The sequence below is a fragment of the Hevea brasiliensis genome, chromosome 11 (genome assembly GCF_030052815.1).
Source record: "Hevea brasiliensis isolate MT/VB/25A 57/8 chromosome 11, ASM3005281v1, whole genome shotgun sequence".
Lineage (NCBI taxonomy): Eukaryota > Viridiplantae > Streptophyta > Magnoliopsida > Malpighiales > Euphorbiaceae > Hevea > Hevea brasiliensis.
In genome coordinates this window covers 17,672,364-17,695,393 of record NC_079503.1, presented here as the reverse complement: position 1 = coordinate 17,695,393, position 23,030 = coordinate 17,672,364, and the positions used below count along the sequence as shown (strand labels likewise).

At 35.2% G+C, this 23,030-nt stretch overlaps 1 non-coding gene across 1 annotated transcript; it reads right to left on the bottom strand.

Annotated features, from left to right (window-relative positions):
- Nucleotides 1–309: 309 nt before the first annotated feature.
- LOC131170989 (small nucleolar RNA R71) lies at nucleotides 310–416 on the bottom strand. Its single transcript, XR_009141749.1, has one exon. It is a non-coding gene; the product is annotated as a small nucleolar RNA R71 (small nucleolar RNA).
- Between the last annotated feature and the right edge of the window lie 22,614 nt (nucleotides 417–23,030).

Here is a 23,030-nt window from a genome sequence, read left to right as displayed (position 1 = left end):
TTGTGTATTCAATACCCTGCTTTAAATGTTGCTTTTGAGTTAAAATCTGGACTAGTCCATTTGTTGCCTAAATTTCATGGTCTTGTAGGTGAAGATCCACATAAGCATTTAAAGGAATTTCATGTTGTGTGTTCCAGCATGAAACCTCAAGGAGTTTCCGAGGACCAGATTAAGCTTCGAGCTTTTCCTTTCTCCCTGGAAGGCACAGCTAAAGATTAGTTGTATTACCTTCCTTCCGGAACTGTGAACTCATGGAATGGGATTAAACAGATATTTCTGAAAAAGAATTTTCCTGCTTCCCATGCTGCCAACATAAGAAAAGAAATTTGTGGCATCCGGCAGTACAATGGACAGAGTTTGTATGAGTATTGGGAACGATTTAAGAAATTGTGTGCAAGCTGTCCCAATCATCAAATAAGTGAGCAGCTATTGATTCAGTATTTCTATGAGGGACTTCTACGAATGGACCATAGTATGATAGATGCTGCTAGTGGAGGAGCTTTGGTTGACAAGACACCAGAAGAGGCAAGGAGGCTGATTGCTAACATGGCAGTAAATTCTCAGCAGTTTGGTATGAGAATGGATCACACACCTAAGAAGGTTAATGAGGTAAGTACATCCAACCTTGAGAAATAGATTTCTGATTGAACTTCTTTGGTGAGGCAGTTGGTTGTAGGGAAAATGCAAACTGTTAAGGTATGTGAGATTTGTTCGGGTTCGGGTCATGCTACTAACATATGTCTTGCATTATAAGAGGATGAATCAATGCAACATGTTAATGCAGTAGGCAATTATGGACAGCCACAACGCAGGTATGATCCCTTTTCTAATACTTATAATCCAGGATGGCGAGATCATCCTAATCTGAATTATGGGAATTAATCGGTGCAAAACTGATACCAGCAACAGAGACAAGTGAATCAACCACCTCCGCCTCCCTCAAATCAAGGTATGTCACTTGATGAAATTGTTAAGGCTTTGGCTAACAATACACAACAGTTTCAACAGGAGACTAGAAATAGCATTCAAAACATTGAAAGGCAGATTGGTATATTAGCTTCATCTGTGAGTAAGCTGGAAGCTCAAGGTTCTGGAAAGCTTCCATCACAAACAGTCATGAATCCCAGAGAAAATGCGAGTGCTATAATGTTGCAAAGTGAGAAAGAAGTTGATAATCAGACTCCACATGAGCCAATGAAAAAGAAGAAGCAAGGAGCAAAAGAGTCTGAAGTTCCTGAAGTTGAGGTAAATACTGAACCTAAACTAAATAAGGTTAATAATTCTGTTCTTTCTCCATTCCCTTGCAAGTTGGTTAAGAATAAGAAAGAAGAACAAGAGAAAGAAAATTTGGAAACTTTCAGAAAGGTAGAAGTTAATATACCTTTACTTGATGCGATCAAACAAATCCCCAGGTATGCTAAATTCCTTAAAGAATTATACACTACAAAGTGCAAGTTGAGGAATAATGAGATGAGGGAAAATGTGCCAGCATTGATTCAGCGGAAATTACACCCTAAATGTAAGGATCCAAGTTCGTTTTCTATTCCCTGCAAAATAGGTGATTCTAGATTTGAACATGCAATGGCAGACTTAGGAGCATCTATTAATGTCATGTCATATTCAGTTTTCCAGACTTTGAATTTGGGTCCTTTGAAAGAAACCAGTGTCATTATTCAATTAGCTGATCATTCTAATGCTTACCCATTGGGAGTAGTTGAGGATTTTTTGGTGCAGGTTAGAGAATTGATTTTTCCTACAGATTTTTTCATTCTGGATATGAAGGATAGTGTTCCCACATCAAAGTCAGCTTTGATTTTGTTTGGAAGACCTTTCCGAAGAACTGCCAAATCAAAAATTAATGTGGATGAGGGTACCTTAACTATGGAGTTTGATGGAGAGACTGTCAAATTTAATATCTTTGATACCATGAAATATCCTGCTGATAATCATTTTGTCTTTTCTATTAATGTTGTTGATACATTTGTGCAGGATGTTTGAGTTAAGCATGGAGAATGAGTTAGAAAGAAAATTACAATTGCATGAATTAGAGGAAATTCGCCTTAAGGCTTATGAGAATTCTAGGATCTATAAGGAAAAGACAAAGGCATTCCATGACAAACTAAGGAAGCAGTTTGTGATTGGGCAAAAAGTTTTATTGTATAATTCCAGATTGAAGCTGATGCCTGGTAAGTTGCGTTCTCGTTGGATTGGACCCTATGTTGTTACTAATGTGTTTCCTTATGGTGCAGTTGAAATTCAAAGTTTAGGAACTAACAAAGTATTCAAGGTCAACGGTCATGAACTCAAGCCATTTTATGAGGGGTTTCAAGAGCATTCAGTGGATTAAGGAGCTTTGCCATGTCGAGCTAACGACAATAAACAAAAGCATTTCTTGGGAGGCAACCCATGGGTGGCTTGTTAGCCACAACCAAATTTGTTTTCTTTCCCTCATCTTATTTTATTTTCTAGCATTTTTTTTCCTTTTCTTTTATATTTGGGCTTTACATTGGGGAGAATGTAAGTTTTAAGTGTGGGGAAGGAGAAATTTGTTGCCAAAAAAAAAAAATATTATTCTCATAAGCTTGATTCATGATTCTATATTAACTCTCGGAGAGAAGTGCTTTGTCCTTGAAATGACTTTTTTACTTTAGGTTAAATTTTTGAAATTTTAGCAAGGTAATAATAACTTTAATGATGGATTTTCCCTCTTCACCATACCATAGAGCAATTTTTTTTCTTGCATAAATCATTTAAGCTTGATTTAATGGCGAAATGATTAGTTATGTGCTTTAAACTAGTGTCATGCATATTTCAGAACTTTGTTTAATCTATCAGGGCACTTTATAATATGTAGATGCATAAATTGGGGGAAATAAAAAGCTGAAATTGAAAATTGCTTCGCTATTTTAGTTAAGCAAACTAACCAGGGTCTTTATGAACCCCATGTCGATTCTCAGGCCAAAAGCTAGCTAGAATATGAGTAAGATACTTTTCTGAAGGTGATGGTTGAAAAAAAAAAAAAGTAACTGTGATGAGAGAGAAGTACCAATATCAAATATATATATATAAAAAAAAGCCCATTTCTATATCCCCTAAAATTTGCAAAGAACTATAATTGTTGTGCCTTGATAAATTAGCCTTGTGTTTTGGTGTGTATTGTTTTAAACTTTTATTGAACTTTAATTGTGTGAGCTTAATTGATTTCAAGCCTTTTGTTTTTGGTTGGAGAATTGTTGATATATTGGTATGGTGTTGATGGAATTTGTTGTGATGGTTATTACCTTACTTGCCTCTTCTTTCAAACTTTTAATCTTTTGTTAGAGAATATTGTGATAGGGTAAAGTTAAGTGAACTTCTAAGAGGAGTTGATTGAGAGTTTAAGTCATGCTTGAGGACAAGCATGGAATAAGTGTGGGGGAATTTGATAAGTACATAATTTATTAATTTTACTCTCATCATATTTAGTGTTTCTAGTGTGTTTTTATGCATAATTCAGTTGATTAACGTATATTTATCATTTAGGCATATTTTTAGATAGTTGTTGGAATAATTGTGTTAAATGGAGAAATTTTCAGCATTTGACGTTTGCTGTATTTTTCAGGTATTTCTAAAGTTGTGGGTCTCTAAATTGAGTGCTATTTAATCCATTGAAAAGCTAAGATAGAGCACTACAAATGATAAAGAGGGACCAAAGCCCAAATCAGTCTCCAAGATTGACAAAATGAGCTATGGATCTATTGCAAAAGCCTAGACTTGATGTGTCATGACCATGAGTGGTTCTTAATTTTCTGTAAGCCATGAACATGAGTGGCTAAGTTCTTAATTCAGCTCAAGGGATTCTAGTTCTTATGCATGATTTGTGAGACCAGGTTCTTAATTTAATTTATGTCTTTTTGAATATCTATTATTTTCTAATTTCATTATTTTTTATCTATTGAATGATTTGCTAAAAAGGCCTATTAGTTAATTGTTTGATGAGATCAATTGCTAGTTCATCTTCATAATCTGTAATTATTGTTAAGATTGAACATGAGTAGCAATTAGGTTTTATTGATTATGATTTAAGTTTTTGATAATAACCTAAGGAAACAATATGATGAATTAAATGATTTATACTTCATAAATTGTTGTTTAGCTTAACTACTTCCTTTTTTTAAAGCAATTATTAATTTGATGAGGATTGTTTAATACCAATTCAGTTAATAATTAGAGTCAATAAGAGTGCTAGGCTGGAGTTGATGAGTATAGGGAAGTTAGGGGTTTTACCTCGCTGTTTGGTAAATCTACGTTAAGTATTCAATAAGAGATAATTGTATTTCTTTTGTCTATGATCAAATCATGCATTGGAATGTGAAATACCTTGTACTGAAGTTTATTTAATTTGAGAGTTTTATATTTTATTTTAGTTCTTAATTTCAGATTTTTTATTTCTTCTTTGGACTGTGAATTACTCCCCCAACCTTTGTTTCTTTTTCCCTTACACAAGTGCACAAAATTTAATAATTCAGTCTCTAGGGTTTGACCTGGATTTACCACTTACTGCAGAAAATATTTCATAATTGGTAATTTCAGTTAATTTAATTTCTGGTGGATTCGACAGCCACCACAGTGTCACACCTTGCCCCTTTGCAAGGCATAACATGATCTCATAGTATACCTAATGAATTATCGAACTTTGCCTACCGATAACCCATTAAATACACAACAAGGGATTTTAAACCAATTTTCTTTCCCTTTTAAAGTGGTGGGTTGTTTTGAACAGGTATTAAAACCTTTAATCGAAGTTAAGTCATAATAAAATTTTTAATTAATTTAAGATCTCTATAATTTTTACTGAAAATTCAACAGAGTGCCGTCTATAAGTTGGGAAAACAGATCTTCAAAAACCTATGAAAACACTCCCAATATGAAATATTTCAATCCCAACCTCTAATAGTGTCAATACAAATCAATCTCAATTCAGCACCATTTCAAGCAATTCATAAAAAAAAAAAAAAAAAAAAAAAAAATTCAAAATAAACTAAGCATTTCATTAAATAAAATAAGAGGTTTGTATTACAACATTTACACAAATCAAATGTAAACTACAAAATTTATTACACAACTACTCAAGTCTAATGCACCTACATATAGTGACATATATATCAAAATGAAAATATACAAGGGCATAATCTATATACCTGGTAAATATCCAAATTGTTGATCACTTCAAGTCACAAGCAGCCTACTCTGCTGCTTTATCTATCTCTCTACCTATGACAGTAATAAAAAGTTATCGCTGAGTCAAAGACTCAATGGTGCACAACTTTAAAAAAATAATAAATTAAACAGCACATAAATCACAATTGTTCAAGTTAAATCAATTGAGATATTAACGCATATAAAATCACGCTTATTTCTAAAGCCAGAAAATTTCTTAAAATAAATCAAATCACATAACAATTTCTTTTGAAATGTCACACAGCTTAATCATGACCCAAATATCCTATTCATCACAATAGCCTAAGGATAATGAGGAATACCAAGGCTAGCTAACACGATATATGAGTGCTTGTTCAATTCGTCCTCAACTGGCACACACCTCAACACTTCAGCCAGAGAGGGAATTCAAAACCAATTCATCCCACTAAGTAAGCTAGTGAGGAATTCAAACAATTAATCACAATTGTTGTGGTTTCAAACCATTTTAACCAATTTTCAAACATCAAAATAGCCATTAATTCACATTCAAACCAATTTCCCAACATTTGGGCCAACAATACATAAATTGTATTGTTTCAAATATTCGATATAAATGAGGTCATAAATTAAATAATTTAATTTCATAATTCCTTCAAATCAAAATCCAAATTGAAATTCGAAAATGAACTAGTTATTGTGCACAAACCTCAAATGAGTTGCCTCTTGACCTTGACTCACTTTTTCTTTGTCCTTCCTAGTGTCTCATTCTACTGAAACACACAATTCAAAGTGTTTCAATACTAATTCAATTAATTTCTAATAAGTAATCTAAGAATTAAATTTTGTGAACTTCATCTACCCCATAAAATTTAGTCCTTTGTACTTGGTGTAATTGTGGTTACTATTCATTTGACCAATTCAGTAAAATGTTGACTTTTCATACTTAAGGGGTGTACTAGTTCTAATTACACCTACATACCACATTTTTTGTCACATTTTTGTTGGTATTGATTACCAAACTCAATTTAAGGTTTCCTAGGAGAAATTGTAAATTTTCAATTTTTGGTCACTTGATTTTACTATTCCATTGGTCTTTTTACAGTAGAATTTTGGCCAACTTTCCTCCATCAAAGTTGTTCCTTAATGCCTTAGCTTTAATTCTCTTTTTGAATCACTCCATTTGGAGTTTTGTAGCTCAAGTTATGCTATTTCTAAGGTGGCTGGCCGGAATGGATCCAAACTCAGAAATTCTAGGCAATTAGGGTTCTGGCAGATTTTAGGAACTAACTTTGGTTGTCAATTTAACTTAGTTATGGTCAGAATTTGGGTTTGTGTTCTTCATGAAAATTTTTCTACCATGTCCTACTTTCCAATGGTTCAAAAATTAGGTCATTTGGACCTGTCTATACTAAGTTATGACCATTTGAACAAGTACTGTTCATAAGGTCAGTTTTGTACAGTGTCAGTGTGTGAAATCCAGATTCAACCTAATTTTACACCCACTTATGGTCAGTTTTAGGGCTGGGTTTCTACATGAAAATTGTTGCTTTGGGTCTTTCATCTCCAATTGATCTCACACCAATTGGAGCAACAGAATTTCAATTATGGCCATTTAAGTTGACCATGGTCAGGCTATCCACATTAGCCCATTACCATTCACCATCCATTCCAATTTTACTCATTCACTCACACTCCAAATCAACCCAATTGACCAATTTAAGCCTCAATTAGGTCAATTGGCATCAATTCCTCAAATTCTCAATTTTCCCCCCAAATTTTCAATGGTCACAAACCCTAATTCACCAATTAACTCAATTCATTCAAATTAAAGCCTACTAATCACCTTTACTTACTTAATTAAACTTGTATACAAGGTTAATTACATTAAAGCACAACATTTCCCTCAAGTACTCATGCATGCCCAATTTCACTATGTCCCTAAACTTATCATTTTTGTTTCATTTACATCAAATTCTCATTCACTTCAAGTGCATATTCATGAATATAAAGAGAATTTAGAAGATTCATGACTAACCTCTAATGAAGTGTTTCCAATGCTCCAATTCTTCTAATTTCTTCTTCCTTTTTGTTCTCAATATGCTTGCCAAGATGCAAGAACAAGATTTATTTAGGAAATTTGTGGGATTTATGGGGTTGATTCAAGCTTTGAAAGTTTGAAAATTCATGGCCATAGAGGAAATTAGAGAGAGAGAAGAGGGAGAGGAGAGGGATGACTACAATGAAGAGAAGAAGACTTCATTTGTCTCTTAATTTTTTTATTGGTTATTTTAATTAAGTAATTATCCCCTCTTTTTAAATTTTAAAAATTAAAATTTATTGCATTATGCTTGGGCAATGTATGATGCATAATGCTTTTTCATTTAAAATTTTCTTTTTCTTTTTCTTTTACATACCTCTTCACTTTGAATCTACGTTTTATAATTTTAATTTCCCACATTTTATTAGACATTTAGGCCATGAGTCACCATTAAGGGTGAATTGACCAAATTGCCCCTTACCAGTTTGACCCATTTTTTCAATAATATTGTATTACTTCCTGAACTCTGATTTAATTATTTTACCTTGTCCTCAACTCATTTTCGTGGTTTTCACATTTCTCCTAGCTTCGCAATAATTCTTAGGCCTGGGGTGTTACAATGTCCCACTCAAAAATAGGGCAATGACTGATCTCGCAGTCACTTTCCGGTACAGTCACCCATCACTGTGGCCTTAGCTCATTTAACCTTTTATGCTTTGTTTTTCTTATTTCTATTTTTCCTTCATATAATTTCTATTAATTTTGGTTTATAGCTTTTCTAGGTGATTTAAATATGGTTCTAAGCCTCTTGACTGTCCGGACCAGCACTAGTCACCGGAACAGTGAAATGTATAGAACTAATGAACATAGGGGTGTTACACTCAACTGATACAATGTGCCCCAAAAAGGCAATTTCCTTCAGCTAAAACTCACATTTCTATAGTTTGGCATACAACCATTTTTCCCTCAAAGTCTGCAGTACTATCCTCAGGTGCTTGTCATGCTCCTCTGTATTCTTCAAGTATACCAAAATGTCATCAATGAACACTACAACAAATTGCTCTACATATGGCTTGAAGATAGTGGTCATCAGGTCTATGAAAGCAGCTGGAGCATTAGTCAACCCGAATAGCATCACTAGAAACTCATAGTGGCCATAGCGAGTCTTGAAGGTAGTTTTAAGAATGCTCTGCTCCTGCACCCTTAACTAATAATAACCCGATCTCAAGTCGATTTTGGAAAGCATAGCTGCATCTTTCAGCTGATCAAACAAATCATCAATATGTGGTAGAGGATATCTATTCTTTATTGTCACTTTGTTCAACTGTCTATAGTCAATGCATAGATGGAGAGTACCATCCTTCTTCTTGACAAACAAAATTGGTGCTCCCCAAGGTGACACACTAGGGCGAATGAAACCCTTATCTAGCAACTCTTGTAATTGCACCTTCAACTCTTTTAACTTAGCAGCTTCCATTCTATATGGAGTAATGGAAATTGGTTCCACACCAAGCATAATCTCTATTTCAAGCTGTACCTCTCTTTCTGGAGGTAATCCTAGCAGTTCTTCAAGAAAAACGTCTAGAAAATCACATACAGTAGGAATATCCCTCAATTCTGGACTCCCTACTTATGTGTCTATCACATGAGCCAAATATGCTTCACACCACTTCTGAATCATTCTTCTAGCAAGTGCAGCTAAAATGAGATTTGATGGCAATAACTGCTTCTTCCCATGTATTACTAAATCTGCATACTCGAAAAGACTAAAAATGACTATCTTCAAACTACAGTCAATCATAGCATGATGCTTGGCTAGCCAATCCATGCCCAAGATGAAATCATAATCTTGGAAGGGCATTTCAATCATATCAGATAAAAAAGTATGAGCTTAGATCACCAATGGACAATCCTTATACAATCTGTTCACCCTAACCTCTTGGCCTAATGGACTAGTCACTAGCACATCAAAGTCCATTTTCAAGCAAGGCATAACAGCAAAGCAAACAATACTAGCACTAGCATATGAGTGTGTGGAGCCGAGATCAAATAACACATAAACATTTCTACTAAAGATGGAGAATATACTATCCACTACATTTGAAGTCTCGACCTCTTCTCTCTGACGCATTGTATACACTCTAGCTAGGGCGCCACTCTGCTCTGGCTGGTTTACTGTGCCCTGGCTGCTAGAAGTGCTGCCCCTACCTCTGTCTCTACCTCTACCTCTACTAGCTGACTGTGAACCTCTGGTGGCAGATCCTTAAACAGATCCTTCAGTTGTGGTAATAGGTGGCCCAGATCTACGGGCACTGGTACAGTCTTTAACAAAATGCCTCATACTACCACAGTTGTAATAAGAATTAATGGCCTTATAGCATACTCCTCCATGTGTCTTGCCACACATCTCATATAAATGTATAGGAAAGGAACTCCTGGGTGTCTACTGGCTAGATTTAGGTGGCTTCTATCCTGAGAATCTCCCCCTACCAGATCTTCTATTACTCGATCCCCCAAAGCTCTTTCTCTTACCCAAATTACTACTTGAACCCTTACCAGTGGTCTTCCCACTTTTGTCTTTTTCAGTCGTTCCCTTCTCAAGTGCTCCTTCTGATTCTATTCTCTCTAACTCTAGGGCTTGAGATATCAGTTCAGAAAAGTTCTCATGTCGGAACCCAACTACTTGTAACCTTAAGCTGGGCATCAAACCAGCTTCAAACTGTTTGCATCGGTCTCTACTGGTGGTAAGCAAATTCCCCGAATAGTGGCTTAAGCAGGAGAATTCTCTCCCATACTTAGCTATAGTCTTATCCCCTTAGTTCAAACTAAGAAACTCCTGTAGCTTCATATCTACATATGTGTCGGGAACGTATTTCTGTCTAAATTCTCTTAAAAAATCCTCCCAAGTCAGGACTGGTGGCTTTACTAGACTATGGAGAGTGGTTTTCCACCATTCATATGCATTCCCATGTAGTAGGGAAATTGAGTACTCAAATTTCAATTCATAATGCAATGGAGCTTTTTGAATACTCTTTTCATCCTCTCAAGCCACTATTCTGCTTCCAAAGGATCCACTGTGCCCTTGAATTTTGATGCCCCATACTTTATTAATTTATTATACTGCCGTAGGGGTTGCACTGGCGATGCTTGCATTGGGGCTTGGACTGGTACATTGCGAGTCATTTGTTGGAATAACACAGTCATTTGCTGAGTGAACTGAGCAAAAAACTGTAGAGGGGGAATTGGTGTAGCTAACCCACCAACATTTTGAGGAGCTGGGGCCTCCTTTGTGCCTTAGCTGCAACTGACTGCTCTACTGAGTGATCCCCTTCTTCCATTTCAATTCACATGGATTTCTACTTCCTAGCAACCAACGAAAAGGAGAATTCTCTCCATTAGTCTATATTCAAGATGTAAATCTACCGTATGTATCAATCAATGACATTTGAGCAGTTATACTAATAAAAAATATTTCAAAATCATAGTTCAAAACCAAAGCTCTGATACCAATAACACATGTAACACCTTACCCCTCTGTAAGGCATGACATGATCCCATAGCATATCTAATAAATTACCGAACTTCACCTCCCGATAATCTATTAAATATACTATAAAGGATTTGAAAACAAATTCAATTCATTTTAAAGTTTGAAGTGATGATAAATAGTTATTGAAGTGCTTTTAATTGAGGTTTATGCCATAAATTTTATTTTGAATTAATTTGGCTTTTTTTTTTTTTAGATTTTACAAAACTTTCGGCATGGTAACGACTAAAATTTAAGAAAACAGTTCTTCTTTTCACCTGTAAAATAACAATATAAAATAGTGCACAAAATTAAATCTCAACATTTCCATCATCTTCTCATTCTCATCTCAAAAGGAAACAATATTTATTCATGAAAACCAAGGGAGTTTATGTTACCATAATTTACATAGTTAAAGTTACTAAAGAAATAAAATTACAATATTTACAAACTCAAAATGTTATACAAGACTTTTTATGCAACTGTTCAATGTCTATGCAAATACATATAAATACAAAATATATTAAAATAATTTATAAGGGCATACCTAGTATATACCTAGGATCAAATCACAACTGCTCCAACTACTGCTACCAGTAAACTACTCAGTAGTTCTTTCCTTGCTCTTACCTGTGACAGCATAAACAACTCATCGCTGAGTATTACACTTAGTGGTGTACAACTTAAATTTTTAAAACTCAATATAAATCATAATTTATCAAAACTTAATCAATCATAATTTTCAAACACATGAAAAATATCACAATATTTCTAAAAAAGCAAAATCATTTAATAAAATCAAATTTTATTCCAAACAATCATAAAACACAAGTTTTGCTAAAAATCACACAGTTTAGAATATGACATAAATTTCTAAGTCGTCCTAATAACCAAAGGCTAATGGGGAACCCAAGGGCTAACTAGCATATATATGAGTAATCATCTTGAAGGAGCGGAATCATGAAAGTTAGTTCATTAGAGTATTGAATTTCAAAAAATTTCTTCTAGGGTTACATGCATCATACCATATCTCTTATGTGCCTAATTAATTTCAATGCTCAATTACATATTAAAACACTTTTAATATGTATTAGAATCTATGTTTACCATTCAAGATTGTGAATTAACAAATTAATTTATTTAAACCCTAGTTTAAACCCTAGTTTAAAGGAGAAGTTAGAGCACTAACCTCTTTGATGCACTATGGATGTAGTTGGCACCTTTAGGAAGCACCTAGGACCCCAAGTGTTGTCCCTCTAGCTTGTCCACACTAAGATCACCAATGGGCAGCCCCCAATTTGCTTCTCAAGCCTTTTCCAACTAATTATAAATTGGGTTTTTACCTTTAGCGAGTTTGTATGTGTGTATAGGACACTAGAAACAATTTCTAGCAATTTTAATTCAAAGGGAACATATCATACTTTCTAGTGTCATTAAGTCACTTAAACCCTATGCCACATATCATATCCACATTGCATCTTATTTTTAATTGACTCAATCACACATAGACAAGAGAGAATGATGCGTTTTGTTCTTCTTTCTTTTTCCTTTTATAATTAGGTCATTAAGTCACTTAAACCCTATGCCACATATCATCTACACATTGCATCTTATTTTTAATTGACTCAATCACATTAAGCCAAGTGTCAAAGCTAGTGTTAATCTTGACCTTGATTATCTTACATGATAGAAAGACAAATGGCAAGCTAATATGGTTCCATGTGTCACCATCTCATGGTGCCACATGTCACCATCTCATGGTGCCACATGTCACCATGTGAAATGACCAAATTACCCTTATGTTGTAATTTTGAGTTCTCAACCCAAAATTATTATTTCTCCTCTTCAAATCAATTTATATCAAATATAAATTAATTAATTAGTCTCCATTATTTAATTTATCACAATTAAATTAATATTTAAACACTTTAAATATAAATTTAACTTATACTATACATCCAATAACCTAGATTTAGTTTCAAGTCATGCTAGGGACTTTGCAATCTTATTGCAAACCAAACCTATTTAATTAATTAATTAAACTCTTTAATTAATTAATTAAATCGCATTTTACTTGGTGATTATCTTGTGTATGTGTGTGACTCACTAGGCTCATCACTAATTAGCAATGAGATATGATATTAACTCTTAATATTATCAGAACTCTTTCTTACCATAAATGATTTCTCTAAATCATTTTAGGCATCTCATAGACCATGATTGACACCTAGCATAGCATGCCATGGCCACCCAATCAGTAATAAGGAATACGTTAAATGAACCTTTAATCTTATTTTACCATGCATTAGAATCTCTCTGTTACAAAATCTCAATTTGAGCTGGAGTCATAGTTTATGTCAAACCCCATTTGCTATGAATATTATGTTCTCTTTTAATTCCAGTTCTTAATTAATTAGATTTTCTTGTCAGAAACTCTTTTCTGACTAAATCTATCTGTCCTAGCCAAGAACTTGAAACATCAAGAATAATTAAATAAACATAGGACTTTATCCCTATTTACTTAGGGTAACAGGTTCCATCTTGATCAACACCTGCCTCCATATATAACTAGTAGGAGCCAACACATGCCCATATACCCATGCACAGTATAAGTATGAAAGCGATATCAAACTCAAACCACCTATATACAAGATAACTGTGTTATCTTAGGTCTAAAGATTATATGCACTGATATGATATATGACAATGCATTGACAAGAGTAAACTCCATTTGCTTGTCATACGCATCACTGGTTCGGCCTACTTATCATGTATAAGTGCCTATCATGTTTGTTATGTGGCATGAGACTCACCATTCTATCTTATTTATATCTCATATAAATACCTTGGGAACAAACATGAATACAATCTTTCTGGATAAGACATGTCCTATGTGAAGTATCCTCGATTGTGAACCAATTTATGATACTTTGTGCCAGAAATACTGTCACTCATATTCTTAACAACTTAAGAATAGAATTTCTAATAAAATATCAATGTACCTTTTCTATTACACATAAATATATTATGTAAACAGAAAAGTGAAATTGCCTTTTATTAATAAAATATGTACAAGATACATACAAAATGATATGCTCTAGGGCATACTACTAACAATCTCCCACTAGCACTAGAGCCATTCATTACAATATCTTATACCCATCTTCTCAAGATGTTGGTCTAACTGAGCTTGTGACATAGGCTTCGTGAATGGATCAACTAGATTTTCAGCTGATGCTATTTTCTACATAGCTACATTGCCTCACCCAACTATTTCTCTGATAATGTGGTAGCACCTTTCTATGTGTTTGGATTTCTGGTGAGACCGGGGTTCCTTAGCCTGTATGACTGCTCCATTACTGTCACAGTAGAGTGGAACTATTGACTCAATGGAAGGAACTACTACAAGTTCTGTAACGAACTTCTTTATCCAAACAGCTTCTTTTGTAGCATCTGATGTAGCAATGTACTTAGCCTCTGTAGTGGAATCAGCAGTAGTAGTCTATTTGGAACTCTTCCAACTAACTGCACCTCCATTACAAATGAACACAAACCCAAAGGTAGACTTTCTATCATATCTGATTGGAAATCAAAATCAGTATAACCATCCAATTGCAAGTCACCACCTCCATAAATCAAGAATAAATCCTTAGTTCTTCTCAAGTACATAAGGATATTCTTGACAGCTATCTAGTATTCCAAACCTAGATTAGATTGAAACCTACTAGTCAAACTAACAGCATGTGCGATATCTGGCCTAGTACACCTCATTGCATACATCAAACTTCTAGTAGCCGAAGTATATGAAATCTTAGCCATTTTATCTCTTTCTTCAGGTGTCTTTAGAGACATCTCTTTAGAAAGGTGGATACCATGTCTCACTGGTAATAATCCTCTCTTGCAATCAAGCATGTTAAACCTCTTTAACAACTTAAACCAAGTATAAACTTTGGGATAAACTTAACTTGATCAAATTACTGACCAAAGTTGGACCAAAATCTGCCAAAAGCCAAAAGTGCAGCATGAACAGTGCACGTGAACAGTAAACTTATTTTGGCCATAACTTGAGCTACAAAACTCCAAATGGAGTGATTCAAAAAAGGAAATTCAACTAGACAGAATAAGGAACAACTTTCATGTTTACCATTTCCTCAAATTCCCACTGTAAAAATAACAAATGGAATAGTAAAGATGAAGCACCAAATCTGAAAATTTTGTTCAATTAGCATTAAGCTTAGAAATGGTATTGGCAACCAATACCAACAAGTTTTAAATACAAAATGTGGTATGTTTGGGGTGTTAAAACCAATACACCTATTTTCTATCCAAAAGTCAACATTTTTGTTGACCAATGAGGTGAATAGTGACACCAAAACCAAAAATTGGCAATTTTGCCAAAATGACCTAAGCTTTGAGAAAGTGACTAAAACCAATAAGTTTTGAATGCAAAATGTGGTATGTTGGGAGTGTCAAAACAAATGTACCTATTGTTTATGCAAAAGTCAACATTTTAGTTGACTAATGAAATGAATAGTGACATGAAAACTTGAAATTCAAAAATTGTGAAACTTAAAAGTGCAAAATGCCCTAGTAGGCCTAATGTGATTGGTTTGGATAGATTGGCATGCCAATAGGGTATTGTTTTAGCAGTACTGCGAAAGGCTTTATGCCGTATTCATGGCTTTATGCCCGTATTCATGGCTTTATGCCCGTATTCATGGCTTTTATGCCCGTATTCATGGCTTTTATGCCAATTATGTGATATCATGGCTTTTTAGCCATACTGACTGCATACGTGGTTGACGTTCTGCGTCCCATGGTATGACGGCCCGAGGCACCGCGGTGTCCAGTTAACGACCGTTATCGATCCGATCGTCAAAGATAGGTTACTTGGGCATGGAAAAGTATAACTGTGAACTGATTATTAAAGAAAATATGAAAATTAAGTATCATGAATGATTACAAAAATACAAAGAAGCTCAATATCATGAAGAAAATAATTAACGAAATGCATGAAGAAGTTAATATCATAAAACATGATTAGCCCTCGACTAAACAATAAGTTAGTAATTACTCATTTCTTATGAACACAATAGCAAGGAAATTATTATTTTTATTTGCATATTATATTTTCTTGTATTATTGGCACCACTAAGCTTTATGCTTAGCGCGTCGCTTTTGCAACGCGTAGGTACTGAAGATTTGGACAGAGGGCCCAGTAGACCACAGATTCGGTAAGGCAGTTCACAGTTCTGCATAGTATCCGTGTCACCTCACCATCCACAGTGCATTGGTAGGACACTAGGTCCCATTTTGTATTTTGAGAATTTTTGTAAATTTTGTAATTAAACTCTTATTTTATCATGTGTATTTGAAACAAATGTAATATAATTTTGTATTAATGTAAGTACTTGTAATTTGTGATTATAAATCACATGTGAGAATTTATTTATGATTTGAGTCTAATGATGATGTGAAATGAATGAATGACAAATAGAGGAATTGTTAAGAAAATTGTGTTTGTGAAAGGAAAAGTGAATACATAATTGAGACTTGTACATGATTATCACATGAGATGAATGATTGAGAAATGAATGGTGAAAAATGTTGAGATTTTGATATTGAAGTTTGAGAGTGAAGAGATGATTGAATATGATCATAGGAAGTGCTTTTCACAGGTTCCGAAGAACTGTTTTCTCCATTTTTAGCCGGTACTCCGCCGGATTTTCTTTAAAATTTTCGGAACCTCAAATAAATTACAATTTCAATAAATGAATTATATTTCACAAGTTATTTTCAAAACTATGATAAAAAAAAATTAAGATAAAATAGAGTGCTCCGGCACACTAAGTGGCATAACTTGCTCGGCTACACTGTAGTCGGGTAAGGGGTGTCACATTTAGTGGTATCAGAGCATGGTTTAGGCATTTCTGGGCCTAGATTGAGTCCATACCATGCATTGCATTTGTAAGAGTCGAGGTGACACTAATGCAGATCTGTTTATCTTTCTTATTTTGAATAGGAGATGGACCCTTCATCTTAGAGAGCAGTCGAGGAGGAAGTGGAGAGTCATGCTCCACTGCAGGCCCGAGACTGGGGGCATGAGAGAATCTGCTCCGCCAGCTCAAGCAGAGCCTGCTCAGCCTCCACAGGCCATGTTTCAGCAAATGGCCGATTTCTTTAGACAAATGGCCGGGGTAATGCCAGCACCACCACCACCACCAGCTCCACAGCAGAAATCACATCTGGAAAGGCTAAGAAAGTTTGGAGTAATGGATTTCTATGGCAAGAGAGAAGATGATTCTGTTGCAGCCGAGAATTGGTTGAACAGAACAGGCAGAGTTCTAAAACAACTCCACTGCACCCCTGAACAAAACCTGGAAGCTGCCATATCTTTGTTGCAAGATGATGCATACGAGTGGTGGGACACGGTGTCCAGTGAAGTACAATAGGAAATAGTAACTTGGGATTTCTTCCTCTCCGAATTCAAGAAGAAATATGTGGGTAGTGTATACCTGGAAGAGAGAAGAAGAGAGTTCATTAACCTGAGGCAGAGACAGCTGTCAGTGGCTGAGTATGAGAAAGAATTCATAAGATTGAGCCGCTATGGAAGGGAGATAGTCCCTAATGAAGCTGAAAGGTGCAAGAGATTCGAAGAGGGACTGAATGACAATATAAAGATTATGATCACTGCCTTGGGGATCACAGACTTCACCAAGTTAGTGGAAGCTGCATTAAAAGTGGAGAAAGTGAGAATAAATGAACAAAATAGGAAAGATAGGCAGCGTAAGAGGGAATTTGGACCAGGACAGTAAAATATACCAACTGATAGTAAGAAGTTTAAGGGTCCTAGTTCACAAGATCAGACACAGGGCCACAGAGGCCAGATGGGAATATCTATAGCTAGTTCCCCGGGCACAATAACAAGGGGATCAACCCTAATGCCTGAATGTATGCATTGTGGTAGAAGACACAGAGGGGAGTGTCGACTGTTAACTGGAGAGTGTTTCAAGTGTGGGGCTACGGATCATTTCATAAGAGATTGCCCTCAGAGGAGTGGCTCAATAGCTCCTGTACAAGTTCATAGGCCTTCCCCTATAGTTCAAAAGGGTAAAGGATCGGGTAGAACAGAAACGGCTGACATTTCACAGAAGATTGTTTCTGAGACAGTTGAAAAGCCCGAAGTCAGGGTGGCACCACAAGTATATGCTATGGAAGCTCAGGAAGAGCCAAACCCAGACACTGATGAGGCGATACAAGGAAGTGAAGAAACAAGGAGGTAGCAACTCCCCGATTACTTAAGTCAGGTGAATTTCGAGGACGAAATTTAAATTAGAGGGGAAGAGTTGTAACACCCTCCCGGTAACCACTCCGTACATCCTACTGTTCCGGTGATCGGTGTCAGTCCGGACAGCTAGAACGTTCGGAAAAATATTTAAACTTAAGTGAGGAACCATAATTAACTCAAATATTAATAAGAAAAATTTAGTAAAAATTTTAGAAATAAAATACAACCAAGTTAAACGAGCCGGTGCCCAAGCGATGGGTAACCAGAGGGAAGTTGCGGTTCTCGCAACGAGGAGCCCTAGACCCGGGGAAAAATTCATAAAATAATTTTTGGGACTCTAGAGAAGGGTCATTGAGGTTCCTATGGCATTAGAATGCCAAGAAAATATTTAGAAAAATTTTTCAATCGGTACAGATAATTTTGACCCGTTAAGCCAAACGGAGGGCATTTTGGTCATTTTGCCTTCAGAGGTGATTTTTGGCCGACTTGTCCAGTTAAGTAAATAATTATTATGGTCTAAAATATGAATAAATATTACTAAAAATTAAAGTGAAAATGGGTAGAGAAGAAGAGGAAAGAAAAATGACAATAAATGTCAATTTTGACATCATATGATGTCATCTAAGAGTTTCCCACCAATCACATTTAACCAACTATTTACTTAACCAATAAAAGAGACAAATGGACCTAAAAATTCTGCTCTTCTTCTTCTTCATCTTCTTCCAATACGTTACCTCTTCCATAGCTAAGCATATTCAAGCTTTTCAAAGCTTGATTCACCCATTTCTACCCAACAAAATCATAACCTAGCTTCACAAAAAATTAACCTAGCAACTTGAGCAATCTCTAGGCAGCCAAAAGAGGAAGAAAGAAAGGAGTTTGGGTGGCTGGAAATTCTGCCCCATTCAAGGTTAGTGCACCTATCTATTTAAAACTCTTTATTTCTATGTTAAAGACTTGAAATAAGTAAGGAATTGTAAGTAAAATGAATAAAAACTATGTGTATGTATGCCATCAATTTCAGCTGCCCTAAGGAAGGAACAAAGGTGGAGTGTTTTTGATGGTTTTAATGGACTTAGAATGAATTAGAGATTATGTTTAAGGTGTATATACACATAAATAATGAATGGAAGTGCTTAATTAGGTGTATGTGTGAATCATAAGGGAAAACTAGGGTTTTGAGAAGTGAAAAATTGACTTGGCTTAGGAAATTGTTAGAGAACATCTTAATGGTCAATTAGTGACCATTTTAGTTATGTTGACCATGAATTGGACTGAAAAATAGTATAGCCAAGTGAATGTGTAGGCTGCCTTGTTAGTGCAGCAGAGTGACTGAAAATTCAGTCCACTTGGACTGCCATAACTTGGGCTGTGTTAGTCCAATTGATGTTTGGACAATTGGACATGAAACTAGGCTTATAATGGCACATTTTTACTGAAGAAACCATGCCCAAAAGACCAAAGCAAGAGGACCAAAAGTTGGCCCCAATCCGGATACCCTGCAAACAGCCCCTGCAGAAATGACCAAATGAACAGTAACTGTTCATTTGGCCATAACTCACTGTAGATATGGTCAATTGACCTGAAATTTTTACAGCAACAAGATAAGATATAGACAAACAACTTTCATGAAGGACACTAATCTAAATTATGCCATTAACCTAATCAAATCATTGAGCAAAGTGAAGTTTACTGTACTAAGATTTTTAGAATTTTCATTTGAGCAGTAATGTTTGGATGGCTATAACTCTCTCTAGAAAACTCGGATTTAGGCGATTCTTGAACCGATGAAAACCTAAGGCATAGTAGAACATTTCATATGAAGAAAGTTAGGCCAAATTATGAACTTAACTTGATCAAATTACTGACCAAATTTGGACCAAAATCTGCCAAAAGCCAAAAGTGCAGCATGAACAGTGCACGTGAACAGTAAACTTATTTTGGCCATAACTTGAGCTAAAAAACTCCAAATGGAGTGATTCAAAAAAGGAAATTCAACTATACAGAATAAGGAACAACTTTTATGTTTACCATTTCCTCAAATTCCCACTGTAAAAATAACAAATGGAACAGTAAAGATGAAGCACCAAATCTGAAAATTTTGTTCAATTAGCATTAAGCTTAGAAATGGTATTGGCAACCAATACCAACAAGTTTTAAATACAAAATGTGGTATGTTTGGGGTGTTAAAACCAATACACCTATTTTCTATCCAAAAGTCAACATTTTTGTTGACCAATGAGGTGAATAGTGACACCAAAACTAAAAATTGGCAATTTTGCCAAAATGACCTAAGCTTTGAGAAAGTGACTAAAACCAACAAGTTTTGAATGCAAAATGTGGTATGTTGGGAGTGTCAAAACCAATGTACCTATTGTTTATGCAAAAGTCAACATTTTAGTTGACTAATGAAATGAATAGTGACATGAAAACTTGAAATTCAAAAATTGTGAAACTTAAAAGTGCAAAATGCCCTAGTAGGCCTAATGTGATTGGTTTGGATAGATTGGCATGCCAATAGGGTATTGTTTTAGCAGTACTGCGAAAGGCTTTATGCCGTATTCATGGCTTTATGCTCGTATTCATGGCTTTATGCCCGTATTCATGGCTTTTATGCCAATTATGTGATATCATGGCTTTTTAGCCATACTGACTGCATACGTGGTTGACGTTCTGCGTCCCATGGTATGACGGCCAGAGGCACCGCGTGTCGGTGCCAACGACCGTTATCCATCCGATCGTCAGATAGTTTACTTGGGCATGGAAAAGTATAACTGTGAACTGATTATTAAAGAAAATACGAAAATTAAGTATCATGAATGATTACAAAAATACAAAGAAGCTCAATATCATGAAGAAAATAATTAACGAAATGCATGAAGAAGTTAATATCATAAAACATGATTAGCCCTCGACTAAACAATAAGTTAGTAATTACTCATTTCTTATGAACACAATAGCAAGGAAATTATTATTTTTATTTGCATATTATATTTTCTTGTATTATTGGCACCACTAAGCTTTATGCTTAGCGCGTCGCTTTTGCAACGCGTAGGTACTGAAGATTTGGACAGAGGGCCCAGTAGACCACAGATTCGGTAAGGCAGTTAAATTTTCTGCATAGTGTCCGTGTCACCTCACCATCCACAGTGCATTGGTAGGACACTAGGTCCCATTTTGTATTTTGAGAATTTTTGTAAATTTTGTAATTAAACTCTTATTTTATCATGTGTATTTGAAACAAATGTAATATAATTTTGTATTAATGTAAGTACTTGTAATTTGTGATTATAAATCACATGTGAGAATTTATTTATGATTTGAGTCTAATGATGATGTGAAATGAATGAATGACAAATAGAGGAATTGTTAAGAAAATTGTGTTTGTGAAAGGAAAAGTGAATACATAACTGAGACTTGTACATGATTATCACATGAGATGAATGATTGAGAAATGAATGGTGAAAAATGTTGAGATTTTGATATTGAAGTTTGAGAGTGAAGAGATGATTGAATATGATCATAGGAAGTGTTTTTCACAGGTTCCGAAGAACTGTTTTCTCCATTTTTAGCCGGTACTCCGCCGGATTTTCTTTAAAATTTTCGAAACCTCAAATAAATTACAATTTCAATAAATGAATTATATTTCACAAGTTATTTTCAAAACTATGATAAAAAAAAATTAAGGTAAAATAGAGTGCTCCGGCACACTAAGTGGCATAACTTGCTCGGCTACACTGTAGTCGGGTAAGGGGTGTCACACATCACTATGTATTAGCTCCAAAATATTTTTAGCTCTTAGTCCTTGTCCAATAAATGGTGATCTAGTCATTTTGCCCTGAAGATAGGATTCACAAGTTAGAGTAGTTTCAGAACCCAATGAGGATGAAATCCCCATTTTCTCTAGTTTTGCAATCTTATCTTCTGCAACATGACCTAATCTTAAGTGCCAAATATATTTTGAACTTGAGTTGATTTTCATCATGGCATTGCATTCTTTTATATTTCTTGCATTCATTTTGTGTTTATAATTATTATCCAAATAATAAAGACCATCTTGCATATAACCTGAGCTAACATATTTATTTTCAAAATAAATATTGCAAACATCATCTGTGAACTGAAATTCATAACCATTTCTAGTTAAACTAGATATAGAAATGATGTTCTTAAAAGCATCAGGAACCTATAAAATATTATTCAAACACAAAACATATCCACACATGTAAAATGATTTAGATCCTATGGCTAAAGCTTCAACAGTTGAGCCATCGCCAATCCGGAGTCTAACATCTCGAGCATGCAAACTGCTATTGTTTGCTAGTTCCTGAATATCATAAGAAATGTGAGAACTGGCACCAGTATCTAAAACCCAAGATGTAGATGAACTATGAGCATCATCAGCATCTAAATAATAAGATATAGACATACCTTCTGAAGGTGTATCCTTCTTATCCTTCGGAGAAGTAAGATACTCTAGGTAGTTCCTTTTCCAGTGCCCATCCTTCTGGCAGTGGAAACACTTTCCCTTGCCTCCATCAGCTTTGGTGTTCACTTTCTGTTTGGCTATCTTCTTAAAAGGTCCTAGAACTTGAGGTTTCTTTTTCTTATTGCCCTTCTTCTTGTTGGACGTTCTAGCAAAAGAAGATGCAATCAAAGCTACCTCTTTTCCTTTATTGCTCGACATATTCTTTTGGAAAATAACTAGCATGTTAAGTAAACCAGCCAAGGTGTATTCCTACTTAGTCATATGAAAATTTGTCACAAAATTCCCAAATGACTTAGGTAGGGACTGAAGAATCAAATCCGTCTGCAGCTGGAAATCCATGTTAAAGTCAAGATGTTCCAGTTGCTGTATAAGTTGAATCATCTTGTGGACGTGATCCCCAACATTCTGTCCCTCAGACATCCTCATTCGAAATAGCTACCTAGATATCTCATACCTAGCATTCCTGCTATGCTTACCATACAACTCTTGTAGGTGAAGGAGGATCTCA